This window comes from Colobus angolensis, unplaced genomic scaffold (assembly GCF_000951035.1).
Source record: "Colobus angolensis palliatus isolate OR3802 unplaced genomic scaffold, Cang.pa_1.0 Scaffold158, whole genome shotgun sequence".
Classification (NCBI taxonomy): Eukaryota; Metazoa; Chordata; class Mammalia; order Primates; family Cercopithecidae; genus Colobus; species Colobus angolensis.
The window spans coordinates 5,963,236-5,985,711 of record NW_012114688.1 but is presented as its reverse complement, the minus strand read 5'-3'; positions in this window follow the sequence as shown (position 1 = coordinate 5,985,711).

Below are 22,476 nucleotides of genomic sequence, written 5' to 3'. Positions count from 1 at the left end.
AAAAAAAAAAAAAAGGACGAGTTTTATTTCCCATTGACTAGCATGGACTTGGGACCTAAAATTAGGATTTTTTTTTCAATCATTGAAGCTTGGATTCTATCATTCATTAATTTTATCTTTATTATACATTTTATTTTCACCAGTTGCCACAGACTTAGTGATTCTAAATATATAGTTCCGTTAGCTCAGGACATTTGCAATAAGCATTTTTCCCCTTGATTATAAAATAGACAATCTTTAGAGAGTTGCACAAAGCCTATACTATTCATTCCATTTTTAATTCATCCCTCCAAATTAATGGTTTCCATTAATTAGACCACAAAAACTAAAAAGGAAAAAATGGAGGGTGCAGTGTTTTTCATTGAAAGGTGCGTGCTTTAAGAGATGTTAAGCAGTTGGGCCAGATTTTAATGCATTCTCAGATAGGTTTTAATTAGGGTTGGCATATGAACTGAATAGTTCTATAGTACCCTATACATGAAAGGTTCTTTTTAACACTAAAAAGAACCTTTTTTAGTGTTAGTATATGAAGAATATGTAATTAGTGTTAGAAATGAAAAGATACAAATGGCATATTTTCAGGACCAAAAGAATACTAATTCAGACCTCATTTCTAGCATGTTTCCAGGTCACACTGACTGTCATTTCCGATCTGTACTGTAGTACCATATTTCACAAAATGTCAATGTTTGGACATCTAATAGGTAAACAAAACGTATAAGGACAATATCTTTGTTCTTATTCAACTGGTAATTTAATCACCAATTAATTTACTTTTTATAACTACATGGGTTTTCTATTCTGTAGCTCTTCAAAATGTACCATATGTGCCAGTTGAGAGAATCAACCTAATCTGAAAGATGGTGAAGAGTCTCAATAACCACAAAGTTTAAGTAGATTTACTAAACAACAATTTTGCAAGTGGCTCAAGAGCAACAGTGCCTATCATTAAGAAAGCTATTGACCTGTTACTTAGACAACAAATATAACTTACTTTAAAGGACACATCCATCTGGCCTACTGAACAATTAGGTAGAAGAATTCTTATAACCCCTCTGATGTGGTACCAGAGACACAGAAATAAGTTACTTTAAAATATTGTTGTACCCCACACTTTGTAAAGCATTCAGACAAAACCTAAAACTGTTTTAAAGCACTACTATAATTTATTGTCAGAGAAAATAGAAACACTAGGAAACCAATTCTTGAAGAAGAACATATTTTCAATTCATATCAAAATTAACAACTTGAATATTTACGTGCAAAAGTATGTTGTCAAATGACTAAAAGATCTTGCAAACTTTATGATGGAATAAAAAATGTGACCGAGGGAGTTTCTACTCAATACGAAACTACAGAGTAGATAAATACATCACTAGAAATATCATTATCAACATCAGCATTAGCAACATACAAGATTATTTTTAAGCATGCTGTTTCACATGCACTATTAGAAAGAAAGAGCTTGAAAGGATCTTGTCTTATTGAAAATAATAGACTAACTTGGGAAATGGTTAGGATTACTCTACATCAGGGATCAGTATACCTTTCGCTGTAAAGATTCTGACAGTAAATATTTTAGACAATATGGTATGCTGCAGCTATTCAATTCTGCCATTGTAGCATGAAAGCAGTCATAGATAATATATAAGTGATTTGATATATTTGTATACCAATAAAACTTCATTTATTGATAGAAACTCAAATTTAAATTTGGTATCATTTTTCACATGTCATGAGATATTTTTCTTTGGTGTTTTTCCAACCATTTAAAAATGCATAAATCATTCTTAGCCTGTGGGCTGTTGAAAAACAGATAGTGGCCTGAATTTAGTCCATGGGACATAGTTTGCAGATGTTTGCTCTACATTATAATTTGCCTGGGATTGTCTCAGTTTGCATCTGTTGACCTGGCACAATTATTAATAGCTCCCTCTTTAAATCTGTAAGTGTTCTGATGGGAGTAATAAATTATATGATCACCTTAGCTATAGTGAAAATGTATCAAAACAAAAAGTCAACAAAGTCATGCAACATACACAGCTTTGCAACAGAATTACATTATATAAATATTTTATTTGTAAATGCCAGTCAATTCATGCTATTGAATATAAGTGCTATTTGTGATCTGACTTATGTAGTGTACATTTGAAGGCATAATTGAGTAAATGAGGGAAGGCATTCACTAGCTAGGGAAAGACTCTACCACTTGAGAAAACTACATGAAACAAATGATAATTAAGTTAGTCTGAGATGAGTTGAAGGGGTATCCAGAAGAAGGAGACTTAAAACAAATGGAACAAGCCTTCTTTGTTACATTGTTAAAATATTATTCATGAAATATTTTGACACAGGTTAAGCAGTCAAATTTAATTTGAGAACATTACTGTAGATAAGGTGGAAATTGACATGGTCAGTTAAGGCAAACAGAAATGTTTTGGCATGAATTTTTTTTCAGGAGTTAAATAAGTTAAAAAGTGAAGTACTGGATACATAACAGAAAGCTGGCATCTTGGGAAGTCTCATGCATCAAAAGTATTTTCATCCCAAGTCTACATAATTAATCCAACTCTGATTTTACAACGATCAACACAATGTACAAGATACTTCTTCCAGTCTCAGTATTCTGCAATCACATTTCCTGGTTAGACCCAAAGCCCTGTGAATTTTCCATAGAAAGGTTTTCTTTGTCACTGAAATGACCAATAATGACAACATCAACTTTAAGCTGACAGCCACAATTTCATCAGGAGGATGCACAATTTAAAGAACATATTTTCCTCATCCAGCTCAAATGTTAACATGTACCATGAAGATAAAAACACCAGTTTGTACCCTATGAAGACAAAAAGTAATGATACACTTCAAGGAAAAGCATGATATGTGGTTTTGCAACCCATGGTAAAAACTCATAGTCAACACCATGAGATATCACAATACCTCCATAATTCACTCATGCTCTCTGTTGTTTGGAGAAGTATGACTCTGTAAAATGGCTTACTATTATAAATAATGACAAAGGATTTCTGTCGTGGCTTTCCTCCTACATTATTTTATTGTATTTATTATTTTCTTCATCTAAACATCAGGCTCCCTTGCTACATATTACATACGGCACAGTCTGGGAACTCCAGCATAACTCAAACTCATCATGTACCATGAGAACTGAAATCCAGAGCTCTGTCCAAATTGTGTTCCATTGGTTCCATGACTTTATCCTTTCCTGACTGCAAATTTGCTGTACGTTTTAAGGAAACCACTCATTAATAACAATAGAAAAAATTATCATACCATGAGGAAAAGAAAAATAAAAACATAGACTGACAAAATCATAAAAGAGAAATCAATCTTCATGACAAATAAGAAAGTGTTATTTACAGCCTAATCAAAGAGACATGGAAAAAGATGTATATAGTACAGCATCATATACAGATAATTCATTGTGTAGCTGAGGATAATTTTTACTAAGACCATTTTCTCCTTTTCAGGAAAAATCTTCTGGTACATTCTGCTGAAGTGCCCAGATATTAGTGTCTAATCCCTACAACAAATGTCTCCTTTCACTGACTTCCTGGACCCAGTACATTTGGCTCCCTGATGTGATCAATTGGCAGAGGACATGCACTTGGAAGTTTTCACACTATAACTAGACTATAACTGAGACTAGAATCTCACTTTCTACTTGGATACAGTGCTAGGTGTTAAAAATATTTATGCCTGGCATCAGAAAGAATATAATAGTTGCACTACTTAAAGTCAGTTTATATAAGCAAATATCTTTTTAGATTTGTGTTCTATAAAAATGAAAGCTAAATTTAACATAAAAGCCAAAGTTTAATACATTAAAAATTTCAAATACTACAATGTACATGTTTGGTTAATAAAGTTTTCGAACATCTTAAGTCTCTTTGCTGAATTCTTTGGGTATTTTTATGCAAGTTACAGTTAACAAAATCATAGTTATTTTTCTATTTTTTGAAGCTTTCATGCTAAAAGTTGATGTTGGCTTAAAACAAGAAACTAACAAAATCTACTTCTTGTTTTGCAACTTCTTTAATTGGAAAAACTTTTAACTATTTTTCTTGAACATGAATTTGCCTGTCTTATAACTCTAGATTAAACATATATAAGTCAGTTTATATATACAAACAGTAGTTAATATTTTGGGTTGCTTTTCAAGTACAGATTTGCTACATTGTTCACACTTATTTCTTATATATTTCTTACAGTAACCCTAAAAAATAAGAGCTATTATTATGTCCACTTTGCAGGTGGAGAATCTCAGGTATAAAGAGACAAAATAATCATGAGTAACTGGTGCAACTAGGTTTAAAATAAGCAGTCTGATTCCAGAGTCAGTTTTTTTTAACCACAATTCAATGCTGCTCTCTTGTATTTCATTCCTAAAATGACATGTTTGCAAATCTTAAAAATTCTAGTATGATAGAGTGATTGATATAATTAACTAAACTATACCAGAATATGAACCCTCTGTCAAATCTATGTATCAGCTGTCACATACATGTGACTTGTTGTATGTACTACATTTGCAAACAGACAACAAATAAATTCATTTAGGTATGGAATCAGAATAAATTTCTATTATCCAGTGCTGCCAGACAAATTTAAACTTGCTGCTACTTCAACCGCACCACCTCTCTTGAGGAATGCATTCATTACTTTTGCACTCTATTGAGGTCATAGAATTTTAAGAGAATCACTTGTTCTTCTATCTGTTGAATCTATTGCTGATATCCAGAAACTATTGGCTGAAACTTTGAGAAAAATGACAAGGTTACTACTCCTGCTATGCTCTCATTATATGTGACTTTTCAGGTCAGCATCTATAGAGAATACAGGCAATACAGAATCTGCATTTCCAAAACTTCTGGTTGCAAGAAGAATATGGTTCAGCAGGGTCACTGGGTTTCTATTCTACTATCAATAACTTGAGATAACATAACTTGTATTTTAAACTTTATTAATGGATTAAATCTAAAAAGATTTTTAATTTGAAATCACAGTACAAATGTCCAACCTTTGAATCTTAACCCTTGTTTAATCATGACCTTTGGTAAAAGGATAATTTTAAGGCAAGGTATTACATTAAAACGTCATTCTAACAGTTAATTCCATTTTGTAGTCTCATTTTAATACTATATTAAAAGTCAAGTAAAAACCTTCACCCCAGAACCCCCAGAAAGGAAGACGGCCCAGCTAACACCTTCATTTTAGCCCAGTAAGACCCATTTTGGAGTTCTGGCCTCCAGAACTGTGAGAAAATGAATTTGCTTTGTTTTGGGCCATTACATTTGTGGTAATTTGACAGAGCAGCAATAGGAAACTATTACAACATCCAATTTCGTTTTATTCTACTGTCCTTTCCCTTATATACATACATCTATATATAAAGAGAAAAGGAGGGAGAAGGAGAGTGAGGGACAGAGGGAGGGAGAATAAAAAGCTATAGGTTTCCATAGTTGAGAATATGTTAATGCATGTCCTTATTAAGTATAGTTCAGTTCCCACATCCACTTCTTTTGTTCTCATCTGCTAAGTAATATGCAATCTTAATAGGGAACTTTAAAAATTAAAGTTAAATAGACTAAAAAATTAAAGTTAATAAATGCTTCTTTTGGATTAATTAACTATACAAATAGAGAACAGAGTGCAAATCAGTTTGGGCCTCCCCTGGGATGCTATTAAAGAAAGAAATGTTGCTGTCATTTTCACTAGAATGAGATATAATTTTGGTTCCATCTCCTCATTCAGTCTGTAACACATAAGAACTCAGACACCATTGTGTTTCAGTAATAACTTAATGTCTTACCTGAAAACACAAATATGAGACATTCTGATAAATTAAACCAATATCTATTGAAATTAGGGTTTAGGAAAAATGCTCCCTTGTGATAATTACAAAACAAGCTGTGGCTAGCAGTAAACTTTATCTGTTTTATTTTGAGGACGATTAATGGTCCTATTGAAATAATTTTATAGCTCTAAAATGTAGTTTCCTTTTGTTAACCCAATATAAACCTTTCTCACAAATAAAAAATTAAGCCAAGAATGCTGGTTTCATTCTTTTGCTTCTAGAAAAATTAATAATGAGCCAATTAATAATTAGCCAACAGATAATTATGTATAGCTTAAGAGGACATCTTGCTTTTTTAATGTCTTAATAAATTTCAGTTATCATCAGGTACCTTGAAACAGTGATGATTTTGATTCAACATGGGAAGTTGGATTAATAAGAATATGAGTTATAAAATGATAGTAGTGTTAACACAATTTGCATAGCTTAGTCTTCATGTATGATAATTTTGAAATAGGACCTCTAAAATTTTTGTAGCAACTTTGTGTGTGCCATATTCAAAAACAATCCAGTTAGCTAGTTTGCATTTGTAAAATTTCACTGCTAAATTATCATTTTAATAATATTGCAATCATATTGAAAAGATAACATACAATCCAATATAGACTAGACATACTACCATAAAACATAGCCTTAAACATTCTAGGGATTTACTCTCCGCAGTGTTGTTGCCCATGGTGTCTTTTTTTGGCAAACACATATGAGTAACCAATGGCCACAACCAGATAAATAGAGCCCAAACGGCCTCTTTTTCTAGGGCTGAGCATTTGAAAAGGAGTTAGGTTGACACTTTAGCGTTTTCAGTTTTCTTTTTTTCTCCCAATAATTTCTAACCACCCTGTAGTTACAACAGTTTCCTTTAAAATGCAACAATTAAATCTTACTGTGATAAAAGTCTTGATTTTCTAGACCTGGAGATCTTTTAGCAAATGTCCATCTTTTCATGTGAGTCTTAACTTGTGAGAAGATGATCAATCTTTCAAAACATCTTAAGTATTAAAACAATGAGATACCCCTACATATTTCCTAAAATAATCGAACTGTGGAGCAACAGAAACTCTCATTAATTTCTGGTTGGAATGCAAAAGGTTACAGCCACTCTGGAAGAAAGTTTGTTAGTTTCTTACAAAACTAAACATACTCTTACCATAAATCCAGGAATTGCACTCCTTGATATTTATCCAAAGGAAGTGAAAAAAAAAAAAGTATGTTTCTAAAAAGCCAGCACATTGCTGTTTACGACTTTATTCATAACTGCCAACCAAGACGTCCTTCAGTAGGTGAATGGATAAGTAAATGGTGGTACATCCAGACAGCAAAATATTATTCAGCACTAAATAAAATGAACTATCTAGCCATAAAATAATAAAATGAACTATCAAGCCATGAGAAGACATAAAGAAAACTTGAATACATATTGCTAAGTAAAAGAAGCCAATCTGAAAAAACTAAATACAGAATGACTCCAACTACATGACGTTATGGAAAAGGAAAAACTATAGAGACAGAAAAACTATGAGTGGTTGCCAGAAGTTAGTGGGGAGAGAGGGATGAATAGACAGAGCACTATGGGGTTTTAGAGCAGTGAAATTATTCTGTATGATACTACAGTGACGAATATGTGGCATTATACCCTTGTCCATCCTACAGAATGTACAACACCAAGAGTAAACCCTAATACAAATATGGAGTTTGGGTTACCAGTTCATGTCAATGTAGGTTTGTTGGAACAATGTACCACTGTGATGCAAGACATTGGTTGTGGGGAAGGTTGTGAGTGTGTGGGGAGACATGAGGAATATGGAAACTCTCTGGACTTTCTGCTCAATTTTGCTGTGAACTGAAAACTTCTCTAAAAAAAAAAAAAAGTTTATTAATTAAAACAATGTCTTAAGCAGGTCTGTGATGGTCCATGGAGAAAATGACAACAGCAGGCTTGACCACCACTGATATAGCCCATGTCAAGTGTGCCCAGGGTGACCCAGAGCTCAGCTGGTGTGTAGAAAGCCCTCATGTATTTTGCCAAGTTTCCCTGGGTGGGAGTGAACACACCAAGTGCCTTCCTGAAGTCACACCACAAAGAGCATGAGATGCCTAAGTTCATTGCCATCTCCACATTGGGTCTGAGACCTTTCCCTACAGGGATGGTAACCGTACTCTATTCTACAACCCTCCATGTACCTGCTTCCAATTGGCTATGATGATGAATAAAGAGAACCTGGACCACTCCATGGACACCAGGGGCCACATCACTGTTTTCGACCATTACTCTGCATGTGGGCAAAAAAAATGTGTCAAATGATAACTGTCTCTTTCCTTTTGACAGAAAATAGCCTAAATACAAAGCAGATTTTTTTAAAGTACTAAAACTTTTAATTAACTAATTTATTCATTTTGAAAATGGGTACAGATCACTGACATTTTTCCTTTGTAAACATCCTTAATTTGGGAGAGATTATACACAAACTTTCAGGATCTTACAGATCATTTACTGAATTTATTAAACACTCCCCAAACACAAAATTATTAGATGCAATCAGTATAAAGGATTGTAATATTGTCTTTATTTAGCTGGTGTTATTAATAACATCGAGCTCTCCTAAGGCATTTTTTTCTGCTTAAACTGTAGTACCTGTAATGATGTGTCTTTGTAACAAAGTCGGTTGTATTTCCTCAAGTCAACTTACATTAAAGCCAAACCTACACCATATATTACTACAAGGAGTAATTTCCTAACAGTAGAATGAATGTAGAACACCAATGATTAATTTGATTTATTTTCAGTATGCCACAATGTTCTTTGAGGAAATATTTATCCAGCACATTCCCATGGCATTCAAATCCTGTATTGTTAATTGTTTTGCATCAAAGCCAAATAATTTGATAGGGTAACAAAAAATAACAGGGTTAAATTAGAAAAAAACAAAATAAATTCCTTAACTCTCAAAGTAATTATTATTAAAATTCTATTAAAAAGTATGCAACGTAATTGCATCACACATGTATGCAAGTGTGTGCGCACGCATGCACACACACACACTATAGTTTAAAGGAAAACTAGCATTTATAACAGTGCTCAAACTGAAGGGAATATAAGAAACAGCAATTGAAAATACGGCTACCTAGGTTTCCAGTGAGTCACTGAGGAAGTAAGTGAGGTACGTTGCTGAGGGCATTAACACTTTTGTGGTCATTACTCACCATAATGATAATTTCAGAAACAGTATCTTAGCAGCAGATAAGAAGTGATATTAAATGAGCCTAATTTATTCCTTGACTGGATCTAACAACACAATCATGTTACTAATAGCACCAGATTTAAAAACCCTTCCACATGCAAGTATAAAATGAAAGTAAATACTGTATTTAATCTGTCAACCAAACACGTACTACTAGTTAAAATCATACAGATTTAGGCACTGGGCTGTAGATAGAGACATAAGAGAATAAGCTAAACACATTTTCACATATTTCGTTTCTTTTGCCATCAGCTTAGCTCTGTTACTGTTCAATCTGAAAACAACCTCTTTAACAATAACATCAGATAATTGAGTTATAAATAGATGTAAAACAGTAGGAAGTGGTGCATCACCATATGTGGCTTTTATAAATTGTACGCGATGACTTCATTATTAGCACACAGCTTACCCCATGATCACTGTAAATCATTTCATTGATGAGATAACAATAATGGCTTATGATATTATCCCCTTGTCCATTGTCATAACTTTCCAGTAGGGCTCAGCAGGTAGAGAAAAAAAAATCTAACAGATTTATATCTTTCCTTTGGTGTGTGCGCATAGCAATATGCACTTATAAAAAGCTTTATAGAAGCAAGAAAATGTAGTACTCCTCTTAAAAGATGTTACCGAGAGATCAGCAAACATTTGTAAAAACTGTTGGTCAGGATTATCTGAGCTAGTTTCAGTAATGTATGTAAAACCCTTGACCATTGTGTGCTGTGTTCAGAGGAGAAAGGAAAATAAAAGGCAAAGCCTTCTCCATCACTGAGCACCCACTATATGCCAGGTACTTGGCATAACTTACCTCGCTTGATTCTCAGAGCAACCGTGTGAGGTAGAAACTATGGACATTACAAAGACATGAAAGTCGAGGCTCCACAATGAGTAACCAAGACAGGATTGAACACAGATCAGCCTAGTTCCAGACTCCACTGGGTGCTTTCCATCATTGCCCTAAAATAACCTGAAGTAAACCAGGAAGAAATGGCGAATTAAAAAGTTAATAACTAGCATTTTAACCAGTGTTGGCATTAGTGAAGCCAACATCTAGTAGTTTGGTGTAGTCACTGAAAGTGAGAGACTTTCATGATGGATTCTGAATAGAAGGTAACAGACTACACAACTCCCCAAGTGGTTGGCATTTAGATCAGTGCTTCTCATTCTATTTGTGATGAAGAGCTATTGTTTATGTTTGTTTTGATTTCCAATCCACTGCACACTTTGTGGAAAGCAATAAAAATAAAGCATTACAAAAGGAAGTGAAAAAGTAAAGCAAAATATAAAGAAATTGAACTCAATTATTTATAACTATATTTGACAAACAATCCCACTGATCACATGCTAGGATATAGCGGCAATGTCAAAGTGCCGTAAAAGTTTGTAAATGTTCACACGTGACTTCTGTTCTTATTGTGGACTCATGACAAGCCGTTCTCAGACCAACCAAGATCAGAAGGCTTTCCTGTGATGGTCATATCCAGAGAACTTGATGGAGGCCATATCACTTGTTGCTTTCCTTTCTAGAAGCACACGTACACACTACAAAAATGTCAGAGCTTCTCAAGTTCTGGGTTATTATGCTTAGAAACTTCTGAAATCTCAGCAATTTGTACAAATGCTGCTGATTAAAAGTAAACTGAAGCATTCAGAACTTTTGAGTCATTTTGTAACAACACAGTGAAATGTTAGGAATGGCCAACATATTCTGTTTTTCATGCTTCCTCCTCTCCAGGTCATTACATTGTTTTTCAGGAAAAATGTTTTTGATTGACTCAAGCAGTGGACAATCGACTCCCTACATTTTTTATTTTAAATGAAACAATTACACAATTTTTTTGTCTCAAAATTAACCTTTAGAAAACAAAATTGTTAAATATATCCTATAATCTTGTTACTTTGGAATTGTCATTTGGCCTCATTATGCCTTTAACAGTTTTCATTTCTAATCATCGACATAGTACTTTCACATATTTGTGCAAGGGACTGACAGTAATTGCTGTTTAGGAAAGTAATATATGCTTTTTTGTCAATGCAAACACTCAGACCCCAAAGTCCATTCTGTGTGCAATTTTCTATTAGCACTTAAAAAAAAACACCTAACATAATGAAAAGGTGATATGAAAAAATACCACATCAATTATAACATTATATACATAATTTGAGACCCACAGTTTTCTTTTATAAACCTGACTGCTAATTGACATGAAATTTAGATTTGCATAAAAATGCTTTAATAATCATAGTATTATGTTCACCAAAACATAGAATACTTATAAAGACAAAAGTAAAATAGCACTCAATGTGACTTTAAAAAAAAAAAACTGTTGTTAGAGCTGATGATTATGCTGCTTTCAGAGTAATGTGCTTTTCTTTATATGTAGGAGAATATATCAACAGATGAAAGTAAAATTTAAATTTCAGAACCTAAATGGAATTGCAATTGTCCAATTTCATTATCATACATTTCATTATTCCAGATCATCAGATTTTAATCCCCTGTAGTCCCAATATCAAACATCAATGAGTCTTAACAGTAGACAAGGGAAAGGGGAAGAGTGTGAAATAATATCACTATTTTACTTTGCAATAATATCCATGACCAAATATGTAATAAAGGCAATGTAAAATGAAATTAGTTTTCAACATGAAATGAGAATGTAGGGCTCATTGGTAGGTGTTACTAAAAAGTAAACACTACTGAAAAATCTATTAGAAAATGGTATTGAAGCCAATCATGTTTGGGTATGATGTTATGTTTTATTAATTTCATCTTAAAAAACAAATTTGTATTGAACACCTTAAATAGACTGATTAATTGTGATCAAAAAGAAAATAAAAGTACTCATTTTTCGGAATTTTTACTCACATCCAGGGGAGAGTGATCTTAAATTAGCAACAGATTTCTTAAAACACATAAAACAAAAACTGCTTGGTATTCTAGCTAATGAGATAATAACAACTATTATAGTAGTATTTCATCATTTGTAAAAGAAGCAGCATTCGCACATTTGTTGCCATTAGCAGAATGACTTTTTAATGGATATTATAATAGCTTATATCACATAATCAGACTGAGATTCAGTCTATCCTGCCAAATACAAAATTAAACAACATGTTTCTGTCTTACCAAAATGTTCATTCCACTTCCTTATAAAGCTGAAAAAGAAAAGCATTGCTTCTTCTCAATGACATGTTTGGGTAATACACACATTTGTCATTTTGCTGTGATCCACCCAACCTTTCTTCTGTAAGTTATACCCATAAAAATTAAATAGTTTAGAGTTCACTCATTAAAAACTCTTATTTCTTCAAAGGCAAATATATTTACTTAAAAATATGCAAATGCCATGCAAAAGTTTAAAAATAACAAAAACAAGTGAATTTTGTACTGCTGGGGACAAATTTGCTATGTTTAAAACGTAGCAAATTATGTGAACAAAATTTGGATATTTTAGTTAACCACATTGAAATGAAGTACTCATGATGAAATTAGTTGACAGAATAAAATCTGGACTAAATTATTAGTAGCGACAGTCTTAGGATATTAGCACCATAACATGACTGATGTCAACTCCACGGACTATATTTTAAGAAAATACAGGACTTCCAAAGGAAGAAGCCTAGGGGTCTGGATGAGTTTGGCCTTTAGATTGATTAAAGTAGAATTCACAACTGGCAGCTGAACAGCAGAATCTGACCATTTGAATGTGTTTTATTTGGCTTATTTGTTCAGCACTGAACAAATTTTACAATGGATGGTAATATTTAGAAATCAGGAGATTTATCATACAAATGAGATTTCTAGCTTTTGGGGTTGGGAGTGGAATTAAAAGATCTGTCAACAGAGGCCCACATTTTCCCCTTGGCAACAATTGACTGAAGCTGGGAGCTGCTGCCTACCCTGTTCAGATAAGGTATGAATTCTCCATCTTGCCCCAGTCCCATCTCTCTCTATTACATCTTACGCTAGCCAAATGCACAGATTCATGCCCCAATATAGACTGTGTAGACGTGTGAGTTTGTTACAAATCCCTGAGCAAGGATCTGAAAATGTGTGGTCCAGAAAGACAAGGGGATCTATGAACATACTTTTCAGTGATTTACAGATTGTTACATAGGTGAGAAACTAGATGGTAAGTTTTCACAGAAAACTTAGTAAGAATATAGAATTTAGAGGGTTATGGGTTTTAAGGGAAGATAAGAAAAAAAATATGGCTTTTAGACAGAAGTATTTAACAATAGGGAAGACTTTTTCAGACAGAGTATGCATTCCTTCACTGGAGATATTCAAGCAAAAACTGGGTAGTCAATAGAATTTGCTACCTTTGCCTTGAATTCTGAAAAAAAAAAAAAAAGCCATTGAATTATATCTGTGTATATGAAAGTAGTATAATTTTAGTTGTTACACTGCTGTTTTACTGGAAAATTCCTTTTGCCCTGATCTTAAAGTTCTCTCCATCTTTCAGATGCCACGTAGACAGGGAAAATAGGACTTTTATAGCACAGAGATAGTTATTGCTCAGAATTTCCAAATTTTAATGTTAAACTTGTATACACAGGTACATTTTCCATTAGTCTCTTCTTTATTTTATATTTGTAACCTATAGTAAGATGCTTATGAGTAAGAAAATATTGACTAGAAAATTTGTCCCATTACTTACTTAGTGAAGAATAAAACCTAAAAGCGATGGCATTTTCTACAAAGGCAGTGAACTCATAGGCACTGGACAGAATTATCTTGTTTTTGGTCAAAAACAATTGCAAAAAAAATTAATATTCTCACTCAAGAGACAGAAAGTTCTCAGCATCATTATGAATATGTGCCTTTAAAATTTTTTAATGGAATTTCATCAAGCTCTACACCTCCATAACAGTTTGCAAGTTGTTACCACTAACTACTGCAGCTTAAGCCACTGGGAAAATCACAAACACCACTGATGCTATTTACAGTTGAAGGAATTATATGAAGACTCCACTACTGCACACAGAATCAAAGCTAAAGTACCCTACCCAACCAAAACCATATATACATCTTCAGGAAAAAAAACTTTCCCTACAAGAGCCAATCCAAAAAATTGGAAGAAGCAACTGTTACACTAGATGCACAAATATAAATATAAGAACACAGGGAAAAAAATTTAAAACAAGAATACGTGATACCTTCAGAGGAACAATAATTCTCCAGCAACAGATTCCAATGAAAAATAAAGTTATGATATCCAGAGAAAAAGACTTCAAAATCGTGATATTAAAGAAACTGACTGAGATAAAAATAAACATAGATAAACAATATAAAGAAATTAGAAAAATAAGTCAGGATATGAATGAGAAACTTACCAAAGAGATAGATAATCATAAAGAGGAACCAAACAAATTCTAAAATGGAAGAATTCATTGAATAAAATATAAAACACATTTGAAACAGGCTAAATCAAGCAGATAAAAGAATTTCAGAACTTGAAGACAAGTCTTTGGAAGTAACCTAGTTACACAAAAATTTTAAAAAACTAAATTAAAAAGAATGAAAAAAGTCCACTTAATATATGGGCCACCATAAAGTGATGACATGTTCAAGTTTTGGGGTGTCTCAGAAAGCAAAAAAAAAAAAAAAAAAAGGAATAGGAAACCTATTTAATTAACTTATAGCTAAAAACTTCTCAGGTCTAATAAGAGTTTAAGATATCCAGATATAGGAAACTCAGAGATCCTCAAATAAGTACAAATTTAAAAGTTTTCCACAACACATTATAATTTAACTGTCAAAAGTCAAAGAGATTTCTTTTTTTTTTTTTTTTTTTTTGAGACGGAGTCTCGCTCTGTCGCCCAGGCTGGAGTGCAGTGGCCGGATCTCAGCTCACTGCAAGCTCCGCCTCCCGGGTTTACGCCATTCTCCTGGCTCAGCCTCCTGAGTAGCTGGGACTACAGGCACCCGCCACCGTGTCCGGCTAGTTTTTTTGTATTTTTTACTAGAGACGGGGTTTCACCGTTAGCCAGGATGGTCTCGATCTCCTGACCTCGTGATCCGCCCGTCTCGGCCTCCCAAAGTGCTGGGATTACAGGCTTGAGCCACCGCGCCCGGCCAGGAATAGGAAACCTATTTAATTAACTTATAGCTAAAAACTTCTCAGGTCTAATAAGAGTTTAAGATATCCAGATATAGGAAACTCAGAGATCCTCAAATAAGTACAAATTTAAAAGTTTTCCACAACACATTATAATTGAACTGTCAAAAGTCAAAGAGATTTCTAAAAACAGCGAGAGATAACATCTAGTCATTTACAAGGGAAACGTCATCAGACTAACAGTGAATTTCTCAGCAGAAACCGTACAGGTCAAGAGAGAAAAAGATAATATATTTGAAGGGCTCAAAAAACAAACAAACAAACAACAAAAAACTGCTAACCAAAATACTACCCCCAACAAAGTTAACCTTCATAACGAAGAAAATACTTTGCAGACAAGCAGAAACTGAGGGAATTCATCACCACAAGCTTGGTCCTATGGAAAAATGCTTAAGGGAGTTTTACAGCTGGAAGGAAAAGGATATTTACCATCATGAAAGCACACAAAAGTATCCAACTCACTGGTAGAGAAAACACAGTCATTCTAGTATTGGGTATATACCTACAGGAATATAAATCATTCTACCATAAAGACATATACATACATGTTCATTGCAGCACTATTCACAATAGCAAAGACATGAAATGCCCTTCAAGAGTAGATGGGATACAGACAATATGGTACATATATGCCATGGAATACTACACAGCCATAAATCAAAAAAACAAAGATCATATCCTTTGCAGCAACATGGATGGAGCTGCAGGCCATTATCCTAAGTGTACTAATACAGGAACAGAAAAGCAAACTTCGCATATTCACACTTATAAGTGGGAGCTAACTATTGAGTACATGTGGACACAGAAAAGGGAACATCAGATACTGGAGCTTACCTGAGGGTGGAGGATGGGAGGAGGGAGAGGATCGAAAAACTCCCTGCAGGGTACTATGCCTATTACCTGGGAAATAAAATAAGGTGTACACCAAACCCCTATGGCACACAATGTACCTATATAACAAATCTGCACGTGTACCCATGAACTAAAATATAAGTTTAAAAGCAAAGCTCAACATCACTAATCATCAGGGAAATGCAAATCAAAACCACAATGAAATATAATCTTATCCCAGTAAGAATAGCTATTGTTAAAAAGACAAAAACCAACAGATGTTGGTGAGCATACAGAGAAAAGGAAACTCTTATATACCGTAGCTGGGAATGCAATGCAAATTAGTACAGCCCTTATGGGTAACAGTATGGAAATTCCTAAAAAAAAAAAAAAAAACTAAAAATAGAACTGCCATATGCTCCAGCAATCCCACTACTGGTATTTATCCAAAGAAAAGGAAATCGGTATATTAAGGAGATACCTGTACTCTCACATTTACTGCAGGACTATTCACAATAGTAAAGATACAAAATCAACTTAAGTGTCTATTAACAGATGAACAGATGAAGGAAACGTGGTATATATACAAAGGAATGCTATTCTACCACAGAAAAAAGAAATCCTGGCGGGGCGCAGTGGCTCACACCTGTAATACCAGCACTTTGGGAGGCCGAGGCGGGCGGATAAGGAGGTCAGGAGATCGAGACTATCCTGGCCAACATGGTGAAACCCCGTCTCTATTAAGAACACAAAAATTAGCAGGGCGTGGTGACGAGTGCCTGTAGTCCCAGTAAATTGGGAGGCTGAGGCAGGAGAATCACTCGAACCTGGGAGGCAGAGGTTGAAGTGAGCTGAGATTGCACCATTGAACTCTACTCCAGCCTGGGCAGCAAGAGCGAAACTCCGTCTCAAAAAAAAAAAAAAAAAAAAAGAAAAGCAAAAACTAGAATAAACTACAATAAAGAAATCCTGAAAGGTGAGGGATTGGCCAACTAGCCACAGCCAGGAAATGCCTCTGCCACTGAGAGAAACCAAAATATTCAGTACACCATCACACTTTAAATGGATCTTTTGAAAAAACAACAACAAAAACACTGAAAGTCAATACAGAGGTGATGCCGACATCAAATTTGAAAAGGAAGGAAGCTGGGAAGCGTGCACAGAGCTGCCAAGCACCAGGACTGGTTCCAAGTCCTGAACAGGTCCCCAGTCCTGAACAGGTCCTAAAACCGGGGTGAACGAGGAACTCTGGGGCCCCACATTCCCAGTGTAGACATCTAGACTCCTAGCTACAAGAGATCCCACACTCCGATAGACTTTTGAATTGGCAAGAGGGACTGCCTGGAGAATAGGCAGAAGTCAGAGCTCAAACCTATGTGGAGCCCAGAAGGTTTCACATGTGGGGCAGCTGCAGCATAAGCACGCATTCCTAAGGCTCTCTATCTTGCTCTGAGTGACTCTAGCTCCTACTGACTGCCAGGCCGGAAGAAAGGACTGCCTGAAACCACTAGAAACAGGGCAGCGCCTGATCCACAGACATCCTTTTCCGCGGGCCCCTCCTAAGATGCTTGTCTGGTTGCTCCCGCAAGAGGGCGCGCACAGCACACCTTCGACTCCCTGATCTGCGTGTTTTGCTGGTGGCCTGGGAACAGGTGGCGTCTACCCCAGCATAGCTGGTGCTCACCCCTAAGGCACCAATGAACAAAGCTGCAGGCCTGATTCCAGTGCCGCAGAGTTTAAGCATACCAGCCAGGGGTATTGAACTGAGTACTGTAGCCCGAGCTCTTCTGAGAGTGAGAGTGGAGTCCTCACTAAGAGTGAAGTGCAGGTTCGTGTGCCTGCAGAGGAGCTGGATGTTCCTCCCTCCACAAGACTGATCTGGGATGAGTGTAGCCTGTTGGCCAGCCTCAGCTTCTACCTGAGGAAACCACCTCTCCCACATACCCCCACTTCCCCCAAACCCTCCAACCACCTTGCCTGGAGCAGCTGGAACAGCCCAGCCATCTGACCACAGAAGAGTTGGGACAAAACTAGTTGGCCAGGCCGTTCCTGCGGCAGACACCAGAGGGAGACCCAGTTAGGAGAGTGCAAACTGGATAGAGCCCACAACTGTCTGCTGGGGAAAAAAAACCAAAAACCCAGACTGTAGGCACCACACCAGCTGCACATCTGTGGCCCTTGAGCCACTGCATCACCAAACACCTGCAGATATACACCACAATCCACTCTGACTCCACCAGGCTCAGAGTACTAGTGGGTCCCTGGGAGTTGTGGGTCTTTTGTTGATGTAAACATTCCATGTCTATGGACTGGAAAAATCAATATCATTAAAATGGCCATACTGCCCAAAGCAATTCTTATCAAACTACCAGCATCATCTTTCACTGATTTAGAAAAAAATGATTCTAAAAGTCATATGGGACCAAAGAAGTGCCCAAATATCCAAAACAATCCTAAGCAAGAAGAACAAAGCCAGAGGCATCACATTACTGACTTCAAACTGTTACTAAGCTGCAGCAGCCAAAACAGTATGGTACTGGTACAAACACAACACATATGCCTATGAAACAGAACAGAAAACCCAGAAGTAAAGCCGCATATCCACAACCATCTGATCTTTGACAAAATCAATAAAAATTAAAAATGGGGAAAGGACTCCATATTTAATAAATGGTGCTGGGATAGCTGACTAGCCATACGCCATATGCCATAGTCATAAGTAGAAGAACAAAACTAGATCCCGCCCTATCACCATATACAACAATTAACTGAAGATGCATTAAGGACTTAAATGTAAGGTCTCAAACTATAAAAGTTATAGAAGAAAACCTGAGAAATACCCTTTTCTACATCTGTCTTGGCAAAGAAGTTATGGGTGGTCCTCAAAAGCAATTGCAATAAAAATATTACTGTCAGACCTAATTAAACTAGAGAGCTTCTGCACAGCAAAGAAACTACAACAGAGTAAATAGACAACCTGAGAATGGGAGAAAATATTTGCAAACTACGTATTGAACAAAGGTCTAATATCCCCAATCTGTCAGAACTATAAACAATTCAACAAACAAACAAAAAATTAACTCCGTCAAAAAGTGGGCAAAGGACATGAACAAACACTTCCAAAAAGAAGATACAAATGGCCAGCAAACATGAGATAATGCTCATTATCACTAATCATCAGAGCAATGCAAATCAAAACCACAACGAGATACCATCCCACACCATTCAGAAGTGCTATTATTAAAAAGTAAAAAAAGTAACAGATGTTAGTGAGGCTGTGGAGTAAAGGGAATACTTATACACCATTGGTGGGAATTTAAATTATTTTATCCACTATGGAAAGCAGTTTGAAGATTTTCAAATAACTAAAAATAGAACTGTAATTTGACCCAACAATCCCATTACTGGGTATATACCCAAAGGAAAATAAATTATTTTACCAAAAAGACATGTGCACTGTATGTTCATTGAGACACTATTCACAATAGCAAAGACATGCAATAAACCCAGGTGTCCATCAATGGTGAATTGGTTAAAGAAAACCTGGTACATATACACCATGAATACTGCATAGCCATAAAAAAGAATGAAACCGCGTCCTTTGCAGCAACATGTAGGCAGCTGGAGGCTATTATCCTAAGCAAATTAACACAGAAATAAAAAAACAAGTATTGCATGTTCTCACTTATAAATGGGAGCAAAATATTGGGTACCGTGGATATAAAGATGGGAGCAATGGACACTGGGGATACAAAAGGATAGAGGGAGAGAGGGAGCAGAGATTGAAAGCTACCTATTGGCTACTATGCTCACTATCTGGGTGATGGATTGTACCCCAAACCTCAACATGATGCAATATAACCATGTAACAAACTTGTAGTTGTACCCCCGAATCTAAAATAACAGTTGAAGAAATAAAAAGAAAAGAAAAAAGAAATTTTATCATTTTCAACAACATGGATGGAACTGGAGGCCATGTTAAATGAAATAAGCCAAGAACTGAAAGACAAATATCACATGTTCTTATTCATACATGGGAGCTAAAACAATTGGTCTTATGAAAGTAAAGAGTAGAATGATAGTTACCAGAGGCTGGAAAGTGGATAAAGGCATGTAAGGGGTGGTGAGGATGAAGAGTTTGATCAGTGAGTACAAACATACAGTTATCTACAGGAAATAAGTTCTAATGTTTGATAGCAGAGTAAGGTGACTATACTTAACAATAACGTATTGTATTTTTCAAAATTGATTAAAAAAAAGGGGGATTCCCAACACATGGAAATATTCCAACACATAAAAGCAATAAACACTGAGGTGATGGATACTCTAAATACCCTACTTGATCACTACACATCACATGTACCCAATAAAAATGTACAAATATGTATCAATAAAGGTTTTAATGAAATAAAATATTTCAGCTTTGTCTGGATCATGATTCAATCAAACAACTCAGGATATTTATGAGGTAAATGTAAAATTTTGAACAAAGATTGCATATAAGATAAAATACATAGTTACCACTGACAGAAAATATTTTGAGAACAGGATAGTCTCATATTTTTGAAGTTTCACTCCACATAATTTATTAACTACAATGGAAAACAAACGATGCCTTTACGATGGAAAATCTGGTGGACGTGGACTTCACCAGATGAGAAAATATAATATCATCTATAGTGGAAACTTACATCATGTTTCTCTTAATGTGTTGGATCCATGCAAAAAAATAAAAGGTCAACCAAAATCTAATCACTCAGCAACAATCAGACAAATGCAAATTGAGTACCATTTTGCAAAACAGTTGGCCTGAACTATTTTAAAACATGAATAACAGGAAAGACAGAAGGAAGGAAGGAAGGAAGGAAGGAAGGAAGGAAGGAAGGAAAGAGGGAAGGAGGGAAGGAGGGAAGGAGGGAGGGAGAGAGGGACGGAGGGAGGGAGGTAATTAAAGGCTTGGAAATTGTTCTAGAGTAAAGGACACTAAATGCAAAGTATGATCCTTGATTGGCTCCTGGATTGAGAAGAAAATAAACAGCTATTAAGGACAGTGTTGAGACTATTACGGATATTGAATATGGGATGTGTGTTAGTCACCTATATCATATTAATGTTAATTTTTTGAGTGTGATTATTTTATTATGATTGTGTAAGATGATGCTGGTTCTTTGTAGATACAGACTTAAGTATTCAGGCTGAAGTATGATATCTGAAACTAATTCTCAATTTTTTTTTAACTTTTGAATTCAGGGGTACATGTGCAGGTTTATTACATAGGTAAACTTGTGTCATGGGGGTTTGTTGTACAGATTATTTAATGACTCAGGTATTAAGCCTAGTACCAATTAGTTCAACTACTTATTTTTTTCTGATCCTCTCCCTCCTCCCACTCTCCATCCTCAAGATTGAACGCCAGTGTGTGTTGTTCCCCTCTATGTGTCCATGTGTTCTCATTATTAAGCTCTCATTTATAAGTGAGAACCTGTGGTATTTGGCTTTCTGTTCCTGTGTTAGTTTGCAAAGCGTAAGGACCTCCACCTCCACCCATGTCCCTGCAAAGGACATAATCTCATTCTTTATATAGCTGCATAGTATTCCATGGTGTATATGTACCACATTTTCATTATCCAGTCTATCATTGATGGGCATTTAGATTGATTCCATGTTTTTCCTATTGTGAATAGTGCTGCAATGAACATATGTGATATGTGTGCATGTGTCTTTATAATAGAACAATTTATATTTCTTTGGGTATATACCCAGTAATGGGATTGCTGGGTCAAATAGTATTTCTCTTTTTAGGTTTTTGATTTATTGCCATGCTATCTTCCATGATGGTTGAATAAATTTATACTTCCACCAACTTTGTATAACTCCCATTCCTTTTTCTCCACGACCTCACCACCATATGTTATTTTTTGACTTTTGAATAATAGCCATTCTGACTGGTGTGAGATGGTATCTTGTAGTTTTGATTCACATTCCTCTGATGGTCAGTGATGTTGTGCTTTCCTTCATATGATTGTTGACTGCATTTATGTCTTCTTTTGAAAGTGTCCATTAATGTCCTTTGCCCACTTTTTAATGGGATTGTTTTTCTTGTAAATTTGTTTAAGTTCCTTATAGATGCTGGATATTAGACCTTTGTCGGATGGGATGCATAGCTTGCAAAAATGTTCTCTCATTCTGTTGGTTGCCTATTTAATCTGTTGATAGTGTATTTTGTTGTGCAGAACTCTTTACTTTAATTAGATCCCATTTGTCAATTTCTGCTTTTGTTGCAATTGCTTTTGGCATCTTTGTCATGAAATCTCTGCCTGTGTCTATGTCCTGAATGGTATGGCCTATGTTGTCTTCCAGGGTTTTTATAGTTTTGGATTTTACATTTAAGGTTTTAATCTATCTT